The sequence below is a fragment of the Perca fluviatilis genome, chromosome 8, assembly GCF_010015445.1.
Source record: "Perca fluviatilis chromosome 8, GENO_Pfluv_1.0, whole genome shotgun sequence".
NCBI classification, from domain to species: Eukaryota; Metazoa; Chordata; class Actinopteri; order Perciformes; family Percidae; genus Perca; species Perca fluviatilis.
Window position 1 is genome coordinate 34,298,642 of NC_053119.1, and position 12,531 is coordinate 34,311,172.

Sequence of the window (12,531 nt, forward strand, 5' to 3'; positions counted from 1 at the left end):
ATAATGAGATTATTTGTATTGTTTGTTGGTCGCAGCGGTGTCTGTTAGCAGTTAGCTCGCTCGTTAGCCGCTGAACCGCAGCAGAAGGCAGGCAGAGCAAGCAGCCACCAGCTGTTGACCCATGCAGGACTTCACTGCGAGTGGACTGTTTAGAGACGAGGTGACCGGCAGGTAACGTTAACTGGTCCCTATACGCAAACAACGTCATATCATAAATGATAGGGAACCCAGCAACAGCGATTATGAGCTTTTCCTTAATTTTCACGGAACTAATGTTTTGGCTATTGTCTGGTTTCATATTTGTCAGTCAACTTTTCAAAATACATTTAGGGCTACACTCAAAACATTCTGGGCTGAAGCCCCGGCAAAATCGGCTGACGCCGCTTCTGCCCCTCATAGTTAAATATTAACGCGCAATAGCATAATGTTGAACTGTACTTAATTTAACTGGGAGAATATTACACATTAATAATTTCAATTCAATTCAATTTTATTTATAGTATCAAATCATAACACGAGTTATCTCGAGACACTTTACAGATAGAGTAGGTCTAGACCACACTCTATAATTTACAAAGCCCCAAAAATTACAGTAATTCCCTCAAGAGCAAGCAGTGCAACAGTGGCGAGGAAAAACTTTCTCTTGGGAAGAAACCTCGGACAGACCCAGGCTCTTGGTAGGCGGTGTCTGACGGTGCCGTTTGGGGATGTGATGAACAGTGGCAATAATAGTCACATTAATAATGGAACAGTGACTTCAAATGGTAGTCGTAGTAGTTCATGTCATATCAGGGCGCTGCAGGGCGTTACAGGATGTAGCGTGGCCCAGCAGAGCATGGATGGACGTAGCAGGAAGCAGCAGGGTTCAGCAGGAAGGAATTTCTGGGACGGGATGCACACAAATGGTAATAGAAAGGGAGAGGAGAGAGCAGCTCAGTGTGTCAAAGGAAGGAATTCCCCCGGCAGTCTAGAACTATAACAGCGTAACTAAGAGAGACAGGTCAAAAGGAGAGGGAGCCTGTTCGGGCTTGGAACTCTCCCCTGCCGGATCGGGCTGTGCTGGCCTGCCTCCCTCTACTTTTGTTATTATTATTAATCTGACGCGCACGAGAAGCAGGTGGGCCGGGTTGAGGCGGCGCGCTGCAACTCCTCACTCCCTAACTATAAGCTTTATCAAATAGGAGAGTTTTAAGTTCATTCTTAAATGTGGTGACAGTTTCTGCCCCCCGAACCCAGATTGGGAGCTGGTTCCATAGGAGAGGAGCCTGATAACTGAAGGCTCTCGCTCCCATTCTGCTTTTAGAGACTCTAGGTACCACAAGTAACTCTGCATTCTGGGAGCGCAGTGCTCTAGTGGGACAATAAGGTATTAGGAGCTATTCTAGATATGATGGTGCTTGACCATTTAGAGCTTTGTAGGTCAGGAGAAGGATTTTAAATTCAATCCTGGATTTTACAGGAAGCCAATGCAGAGAAGCTAATACAGGAGAAATATGATCTCTTTTCTTAGTTCTTGTGAGAACATGCGCTGCAGCATTCTGGATGAGCTGGAGAGTCTTAAGGGACTTATTTGAGCAACCTGACAGTAGGGAATTACAATAGTCCAGCCTGGAAGTAACGAATGCATGTGTAACCAGGCCCAGAAAAAATTTAGCAATTCAACAATTGACAACGCCACCTTGGGACTTTCAATCCAAGGATTTAAAATTTTATTTGATATCATTTAGTACCAATGTGGGGATTCCCACGACAAAGGCAAGTCCACATAAATGATCCGAGACGAGGTTGGTTTGGGCAACTTAAAATAATTTATTGTAAACCCAAAAAAAACAATGTTAATTTAAAATATAACTATCATCAATAAGCTTAAAAACAAAACCAACACAACACAAACAAATCAACCAAAAATACAAAACTACGGTGGCCCTGAGAGGCCACAGCACGCAACAATAAGACAACACGTGCAAATAAGACAACACATGCAAATAAACCACAGCACGCAACAATAAGACAACACGTGCAAATAAGACAACACATGCAAATAAACCACAGCACGCACTAATAAGACAACACGTGCAAATAAACCACAGCACGCACTAATAAGACAACACGTGCAAATAAGACAACACGTGCAAATAAGACAACACGCACTAATAAGACAACACGTGCAAATAAGACAACACGTGCAAATAAGACAACACGCGACAAATAAGACAACACGTGCAAATAAGACAACACGTGCAAATAAGACAACACGCACTAATAAGACAACACGTGCAAATAAGACAACACCTGCAAATAAGACAACACCTGCAAATAAGACAACACCTGCAAATAAACCACAGCACACACTAATAAGACAACACATGCAAATAGCCCACACCACAACGGAAGTGTTTCCAGGGGACACTTTTAAGTGATGCACATGTGCCTCAACCATTGGCTTTGCGGTACATAGACAGACCAACAACAGGACAATTTTAACAATTTTCGCCATTTTATTCATCACTAAATTCACTTCTGAATACGTTTTAGGCGAGAAATGAACTCTTTAGATTTCGAATATAGGCAGTCTTGCGAAAATCGTTGCCGAATTGACAATTTGTTTCAAAGTTTTCGGAATTGAGTAGCTCCATAAAGTGACGCGACAGCCAGCTAGTGCCTGCCGGGGCGCTAGCTCGTCACTCAGACAGTCCTGCTCAGAGACCCTGCTCTAAGCTGGAGGTCTCTCAGACCGCTCTCGTAAATAAGAGGCTTTTATTTCGCCGTTGATGGATTATTTGTTTAAGTATCACAACACATGTCCATTTTAAGAGTAACCTGTGGTTAGCTGCATTTTCGGAGTTAAACTCCACAAGCGCTTGCAGGCTTAACAACCTCGCTGGCCGGCCGTCTCACACACACACACACACACACACACACACACACACACACACACACACACACACACACATAATAAAAATACTGAGCACCCTACATGTGCCAGACTACCAGTAGGCTACATTCATTTAAAATTAAACATAGCAGTTGGTGCTGAGTGGAGCGTCTGTCATGGTGTGATTGGTTATGTTGGTGGAATTGATTCTTAATTTCCCACGAAGCTGATCGCGGTTACGTGCCAGTTTAACTACTCATCTCCAATCCTATCTGTATTTGTGAGAAGTGGCGCTGTCCTGAGTTGAAAGCCTATTTTACGGCTTTATTATCGAGTTAATAGGTGTGTGTGTTCGCGTCGGCCGCTGTCCATTTCCTAACGTTCTGAAATGCAAACAATTTTTTGACTCCTTTTTTATTTTTTGAAGGGCGTTATGCCACACAACAAACAAAAAACACACACAACACACACACACACACACACACACACACACACACACACACACACACACACACACACACACACACACACACACACACACACACACACACACACACACACACACACACACACACACACACACACACACACACACACACACACACACACACACACGGCCAGAGCGCAGCAGGCAGATGCGGGAGACTTGTTTAAATTATGACATAGGCTATATACATTAGATTTGGTATTTAGCTCATACTTTTTTGTTGGTGTATTTGTTTTCTGATTTATTAGAAGTTGAGTTTCAGTCTGTATGATAAATGAACAGTTGTACATAAAGTGGTAACATGCTATGTTATGTAGACTAAAGGGGAGACACCAACCTTTATAATTTGAATTGCTAATTTCCATCTGTTGTCCCTAGGCATTTACAGTACACTACAATAATATATAAATGATAATTCCACATAACACTAATAGGGACACCTAGGACCGCCAGACCCGTAGGCCTACTTCTTTTTATAATTTAAACTGACATAAACTAATACACTATTCGGATCGTGTTCCACTCTTTTGAATAAGTTAGGGGTGTTAGAGCTAAACCATAAACAATAAAATTAAAGCTAATAATATATTAATTAATAATAAATAATTTAAACAATTCTCCTGAAGAGAAACGGGTATCTCTCCCTGTGTGTGTGTGTGTGTGTGTGTGTGTGTGTGTGTGTGTGTGTGTGTGTGTGTGTGTGTGTGTGTGTGTGTGTGTGTGTGTGTAGTACGATTTATGTTTTCCCCCGTGGGTGCTCACACATGCGCGCCCTTCAAAAAAAAAAAAGGTTTGCATTTCAGAATTTAATAAGGGCTTTCAACTCAGGACAACGCCACTTCTCACAAATACAGATAGGATTGAAGATGAGAAGTTTAACTGACAACCGATCAGCCGTTGGAAAATTAAGAATCAATGCCACCAACGCGCTCCACTCCGGCGCCAACTGCAATGTTTAATATTTTAAATGAATGTAGCCTACTGGCAGTCTGGCACAAGTAGGGTGCTCAGTATTTTATTATTATGTATCTGTGTGTGTGTGTGTGTGTGTGTGTGTGTGTTGTGTGTGTGTGTGTGATGTGCGCCAGCGAGGTTGTTAGTTTCTGCGCACGCTTGTGGAGTTTAACTCCGAAAATGCAGCTAACCACAGGTTACTCTTAAAATGGACATGTGTTGTGATACATAAACAAATAATCCATCAAGGCGAACTAAAAGCCTCTTATTTGACGAGGCGGTCTGAGAGACCTCCAGCTTAGAGCCGGGGTCTCTGAGCAGGCGGGTCTGAGTAGCGAGCTACGCGCCCGGCGCGCGCCTAGCTGGCGTCATCGTCACTTTATGGAGCTACTCAATTCCGAAAACTTTGAAACAAATTGTCAATTCGACCGCGATTTTGCGCAAGACTGCCCTATCGAAATCTAAAGAGTTCATTTCTCGCGCACAAAAACGTATTCAGAAGTGAATTTAGTGATGAATAAAATGGGCGAAAATTGTTAAAATTGTCCTGTTGGTCTGTCTATGTACCGAAGCCAATGGTTGAGGCACATGTGCATCACTAAAAAGTGTCCCCTGGAAAACACTTCCGTTGTGGTGTGGGCTATTGGCATGTGTTGTCTTATTAGTGTGTGCTGTGGTTTATTTGCAGGTGTTGTCTTATTTTGCACGTGTTGTCTTATTTGCACGTGTTGTCTTATTAGTGCGTGTTGTCTTATTACGTGCGAGTTGTCTTATTTGCACGTGTTGTCTTATTAGTGCGTGTTGTCTTATTTGCGATCGTTGTCTTATTAGTGCGTGTTGTCTTATTTGCACGTGTTGTCTTATTAGTCGCGTGTTGTTTTACTTGCGTGTTGTCTTATTAGTGCGTGTTGTCTTATTAGTGCGTGTTGTCTTATTAGTCGCGTTTTGTCTTATTGGCTGCGCGTGTTGTCTTTATTTGGCGTGTTGTCTTATTAGTGCATGTTGTCTTATTTGCGTGTTGTCTTATTAGTGCGTGTTGTCTTATTTGCACGTGTTGTCTTATTTGCACGTGTTGTCTTATTTGCCGCGTGTTGTCTTATTTGCACGTGTTGTCTTATTTGCACGTGTTGTCTTATTAGTGCGTGTTGTCTTATTTGCGCGTGTTGTCTTATTAGTGCGTGCTGTGGTTTATTTGCACGTGTTGTCTTATTTGCACGTGTTGTCTTATTAGTGCGTTCTGTGGTTTATTTGCACGTGTTGTCTTATTAGTGCGTGCTGTGGTTTATTTGCACGTGTTGTCTTATTTGCACGTGTTGTCTTATTAGTGCGTGCTGTGGTTTATTTGCACGTGTTGTCTTATTGTTGCGTGCTGTGGTTTATTTGCATGTGTTGTCTTATTTGCACGTGTTGTCTTATTAGTGCGTGCTGTGGTGTATTTGCACGTGTTGTCTTATTGTTGCGTGCTGTGGCCTCTCAGGGCCACCGTACAAAACACAGTAGAAAAGGGGAATTTCATTCATTTCAGATAAAGACTATTAAAGTGAAACTGTTTGAGTGGTCAAAATGCTTATTGTGGGTGGATCATATAACCAAAGAAACAAAAACTACAAATAAACACAACAGGCAAAATATTGAAAGAAATCAACCCAAATCACATTAAATCTCATTAAAACCATGCAATGTTACTGATAAAATGAACCAGTTATAAGTAACCACCTCCACAAATAACTTGAGCAACCACTAAAGTTCTAAAATCTCAGGCCAGAGTAAAAGTCACTCAACCTAATAGACAATAGCCAAACTAAATGAACCCCCCTCAATACAAACAAACCCGCTCATAAAAGATACAGAAAAGTTAAGATTAGAAAGATACAGGTAAGCTAAGTAAATAAACTCGGAACTAGGCAAAACCGAGCCGTGGCTCTGCACTCTGCATGGACAGAGGAAAAAAACAAGAGAGTCAATGTCTATCCTGGCATAGCAAAAACACACAATAAGAGTGACCAACAGTAAAAGTACCTTGCTATCTCCTCCAGCAAACACCGGAGCATAAATCAGAACAGCACACGAGGCACATCAGGCAGCGACAACAGCAGACAAAGGGAAAGTCGGAGCGTACCGGACGGGCATTTACTTCTGTGCGTCTCACGTGATATCTCACGTGACATGTCTCACGTGACAGGCACTTAACCTACCGGTTACACATGGACTAGTTTCTCAGCGTCGTATTGAGACAGGATATTCCTAATTTTGGCAATGTTACGAAGATGAAAAAAGGCTGTTCTTGTTTGTTTTAGATGGGTGTTAAAGGATATATCCTGATCAAAAATAACCCCTAGATTTCTGACAGTAGTGCTGGAGGCCAGGGCAATACCATCCAGAGTAGCTATGTCTTTAGATAATGAGGTTCGGAGGTGTTTAGGGCCCAGCACAATAACTTCAGTTTTGTTAGAGTTTAACATCAGAAAATTATAGGTCATCCAGGATTTTATATCTTTAATGCACGCTTGAAGTTTAGCTAGCTGACTGGTTTCGTCTGGTTTGATTGACAAGTATAACTGGGTGTCATCCGCATAACAGTGAAAGTTAATTGAGTGTTTCCTAATAATATTACCAAGAGGAAGCATATATAAAGGAGAATAGAATTGGTCCAAGCACTGAGCCTTGTGGAACGCCATGGCTAACTTTAGCGTACTTGGAGGATTTATCATTAACATTAACAAATTGAGATCGATCAGAGAAATAGGACTTAAACCAGCTTAGAGTGATTCCTTTAATGCCAACTAAATGGTCCAATCTCTGTAACAGGATGGTATGGTCAATAGTGTCAAATGTAGCACTAAGATCTAGTAAAACAAGAATGGAGACAAGTCCTTTGTCTGCAGCAGTTAGAAGGTCGTTAGTAATTTTCACCAGTGCCGTCTCTGTGCTATGGTTCTTTCTAAATCCTGATTGAAAGTCATCAAATAAACTATTGCTATGTAGAAAATCACATAACTGATTAGCAACTACCTTCTCAAGGATCTTGGATAGAAAGGGAAGGTTAGATATAGGTCTATAGTTTGCTAAGACCTCAGGATCGAGGGTGGGTTTTTTCAGAAGAGGTTTTATCACAGCTATTTTAAATGACTGCGGTACATAACCTGTTAATAAGGACATATTGATCATATCTAGTAATGAAGTGTGGTGTAACGTTAACTTAGGTAAATGAGCTAATTTTCATCTGCTGGCTATTGAACAGCATGTCAAGGCAAAATGCGCCAGCAGTTAGCAAGACTATAACGTTAATTTTTCTATGATAAAACATTATTGTTCTGTTATGGTTACTAACCTACGTTATACAGTTTATAATAGTTAGATAACATTAATTAACGGCATTAAAAATCCTCATTTTGCATTTTTCTGACACTCTCGTTAAGTTTGGAAATGTAAACTTGAATTTGTAGAACTAATTATATAACAAAATTGACGTTACATGTTTTACCACAAATGGCTAACGTTACAGACAGTTTACACAGTAAAATCAGATAAATTTGCTTTACAGTGTTAGTCCTCTTATAACTGTGGAAATTTATGCAATGAGCTAGTAAGATTACTTTAATGTATGTAACGTATCGTACCCAGGGTGAGTCTGACATTGCCAGACTGCACAGGGCTGTGGTGGAAGTTCCAAGATTAAGTTATGTTCTGCCATCTGTTTAGAAGTGGTGCATTTCCAGCTCACAGCAACTTAATACGAAATAGTGTCTGTTGATATCTAGTTTCGTCAAAATGGCTTTTTATTGAGTTTCCTCTTAGTGAAATGATTTGCGTGAATTTAAGCTGGGCTTTTATTGTGAAGGGTAGACACCGAAGAGCCAGCTAGCCAGTAGTTACGATGTTCCTGTCAGCTATCAGCTAGTGCTCCACAAAAGGGAAGGAAAAGTTTGGTTGGTATATCCAGCAATAACTTTGGAAGCAGCAAAAACTCTATGGAAAGCCAAAAGTGACACAGTAAAAAATTTGCACTTTACATTTTATGCAATACAACTTTGTTAGGTATGAATGTTAAAAATAATTATTTTGCACAAAATAGAGGAGACAATAACTTGTCTTTTGATACTTTAGCTGAAGTGCTATGTTGAGCTAACCCTGAGATTAAGCCAACATTAGCACACAGGTCAGTTTGGGGCAAGTTGTCTCAATGACTTTGGGGCAAGTTGTCACATGTGCAAAGGACGAAAACGACGCATATCAGCAATTTTTACTGACACGCCAGTGAAGCAGCAACTAGAAATAGAAAAGAATAAGCCTCAATCTTGCAAAAAGCTGTTTCAAAAGTAAGGGAAGCAAGGGGGCGGGTCAAAATCTGGACCTACGAAGAATAAAGCAGCTAAAAGAAGAAAAATTATCAGATGATGAAGAATGCTTCTGCATCGTCTGTGTGGAGACATTTTCAGACAGTCGTCCAAAAGTGACCTGGGTAAAATGTGTAAAATGCAACAAATGGGCCCATGATTAGGCCAGGCAATTTATGTGTGCCAGAATTGTGACTCTGAAAATGAGTCTGATTAGTCAAATACAGGGCATCTGTTTAGTTCATGTTAAACACGTTAAGTTAAGCAAGTTATCGGCAGCATTCCATGCAGTTAACATGAATCTATGTGCAAGCCAGAGAACGTTAGAGTTTAAAGTTCAAAGTAAAGTGATCTTGCCACTTAATATGTTTTGATTGAAATGTGTATTGTTTATCCAGATTCTCTAGGCATGCTTGTTTATATTTCCAGTTCTGGAAATCAGTATTCACACATTAGTTGTGTTTTTATTTTTAGATAATCTAGTGTGACAACTTACCCGCCAATGGGGCAAATAAATATGAATACAACCACATTCATCTGACGTAAAACGTAAAATTGGCCGGAATTCTCCTTTAAGTCATGCGAGAGAAACCTCAGATTGGACAGATAGTCTAGCTAAATGTCTGGATTTACCCTGAAGAGATCTGAGGAGCAGTTAACCATAGTCCTCATGATTCCACCAGAGTTTAAAATTCCAAAACAAAGAAAGTGGAAGGAAATTTGAGACATTGGCGAAAAGACATGCATCTGGCTGAATTTCCTGTGGAACTGGAGCAATCCCGGTAGTGGTACAATTCAGAGTGATCAGGCCTGTAACTTTATGTCTCATTTGTTTTTGCAGGTGTTAAAGCAGCTTAAAGGGGTGATAGAATGATTATATAGGGTATTTCACACTGTTCCTTAAGGTCTCCTAATGGGGTATGTAACATTGGTTATGCTGAAAATGGCCTGGTTGATATTTTATTGGCCCTTATGCATCCCTGTGTTTTGGCCCTATTTGTAACAAGAGCTTTTCTTCCAAATATGGTATGCTCATGAATATTTTGATGAGCTGCGCGCTGATTGGTTGAGCGAATCCTCATACACACACATTAGAGACGCGCGCTGATTGATTGAGCGAATCCCCATTCACACACATTAGAGAAGCAACAGAATCTAGACACTGCAATGTTTCGTTAAGTAATTCACTTCTGAGACTTTTTAATGCGAGAAATCAACTATATAAAGCTCAAATATGGGCCATTTTACGAAAATTGATGGCTAATTGCAAATTTGGTAAGACGTGTCAGACTTTAGGAGCTCCACAGTCTGATGAGAAAGCGGCAGCCTGCTGGGCTCCATACACAGGGCAAAGTCACCCTTTGTGGATTACTGCATTACTGGGGCTCCGCGGCTGGCTGCCGGCATAACTATAATATATTTACGGTTTGAATTTCTTATTATATATCTCTGCTTATATCACAGCTACCCCAAGGTCTTACAAAGCTAATCGTTGTGTGAATTTAAGGCATTTTTATGAACGTGAGGGGTCTTTTTAGGAGGAGCAGCTAGCTAGCTATGTGTCCCATTCAATATAATGGGAAACGATTGCGGCTAGCTAGCCACACTTTAGGCATAACTAAAGTATTACAGTTTTAATTTCGTCACGGCATGTATATTACAGGTTCCCCAAGGTCTTACAAAGCATAGCTAACACTTGTCCGATTTCGGATTTCAATTTAATGCATTTTTATGAATTTCAGAGGTCTCGTTAGGAGGAGGCTAGCTAGCTCTCACTGATGGACTCCAGCTCACCGCGGGCTCTATCAATGAGACAGACAAGAGGCGTTTATTTCCCCAATCGTTTGTTTAAATAAATCAACACATATATCCATTATAAGATTAACTGGAACCTGCGGTAAGAGATTGTGGGCGTAACAAGCTCGCTGACCACGCTCTCAGTCACACACCGGCCATTTAGCAGGAAGAGGGGAGGGAGACCAGCGAGCTGCAGGCCCTGGAGCTCTGTCGGGGCAGCGGCGTTTGGTAGTCCAGTCACCCAGAAAGGATGAGTTTGTGCGGGTATTGAGCACTGCAGGCTGCCAGCTGTGATGGAGCTCAATCGAGCTCACAGCAGGCTGGGGTCTGTGAAGGGCGGTGATGTAGCAACCCAGGCAGCACCGGCCGCTGAACTCCGACACGCAGTCGGACAAAATTTGCAATTAGCCATACATTTTCATAAAAGGACCCATATTTCAGCTTGACATAGTTGATTTCTCGAATAAAAAAGTTTCAAAAGTGAATTTTGTAATGGAATAGCAGAGATCTGCGCGACCTAGATTGAGAAGACTACCTGATCTCAGGTCAGTTGTGTAGCCTATGTAAATGTTGGGGCATGACCTTTCTCTTAATACATCCATGGGCGTGACAAAGGTACAGGTCCTGGGATGCTTACGTCTACTTCTAGCTTTGTTGAGATTCACCTGTTTTCAACGGCAGTTTCAAAATATGAGATTTTCATAGTAAAGGGGTGTCAATGGGATTTTGAGCTTCTGTGCATGTCCTATTTACCCACCGAACGGTCGTTATTCAACTATGACAAGGTAAAATTGGTTTTGCATTCTATCACCCCTTTAAGGTACACTTCAACCCCGTTTCTGGGTTATTTTTGTTGGGTTAAAAAGATGGGTTATTTTTTCAGAGAGTAACCATTTTCTGGGTTATAGGGCAAATATTTTGACCCAATTCCTGGATTGTTTGGGTTGCTGGGTTATTTTTCAAAGAGTAACCCATGTTCTGGGTTATAGGGCTCTCTCTCTCTCTCTCTCTAATGTATTTTTTGTTGGAGGGGTGTATTTTATGGAGTTACTATATTATCATGTCAACATAGTTTATAATATGAACAATCACATTTGTGTGTTGTGTACATTATGATAAAACAGTATCACCAGTATTTGTAGGAAAAATAAAGTGACACACCCTCTAAACATGGATATATTAACTAAGAAATAGAAGAAATAAGTTCATATATTAAACCCTTGCCCCTATAACATACACATCAGTCTGCCAGAAGAAGAGGAAGAAGAAACACCTCCTTCCCTCTCTACCCCCTTAGAAGAAGAACGCCCCCTCTCTCAGAGGGGGGGCGGGACTGTTGATACAACGTATGTACATATCGTCATTTCAGAGCGAAGGAACTACTCATCCCATAAACCACCGCACACTAGATGAGTAACTTAGTATTTGAAGTAATGCAGGAAGTGTTTAGTCACATATTTCATGGCTATGAAAAAAAACAATGTCCATCTGTATGTCTTTGCCAAATGCAAACCAGTACCAGTACAAACTGGGTCATCCCTTTTTTCCCATATCATTTTGGAGGAGTTAGTTAGGTTATTTGTGACCCAAATCCTGGGTTAAAAAAGGCCCAGGACCAACTAATTTCTGGGTTATTTCAACCCAGAAAATGGGGTTTTTCTTTTGACCCAGAAGTTGGGTTATTTTAACTACAATGTTGGGTTATTTTAACCAAAGATTTGGTCAGGTATTTAACCCAGAAGTTGGGTCAAAAAGAATAACCCAATTTTGTGGGTTGAAATAACCCAGAAATTAGTTGGTCCCTTTTAACCCAGGAGTTGGGTAAAAAATAACCTATAGGTTATTTTTGACCCAGGAGTTTTTAGAGTGTAATTATAACAGTGTGTTAGGGAGCATTGGAGCGTTTTCATCAAAGCTTAAAGGTATAGTGGAGGATTATCCCGAATTTTAGAAAAGAACCGCCCTCTCCACTTTTTGAAAAAATGCACATGCGCAACACTCTACCTGCTCCCGAGAGGGAACTCCTATTAAACGTGTGCACGAGAGTGCACTGTTTACAAGTTGCTGTCGGCATGGCTCAT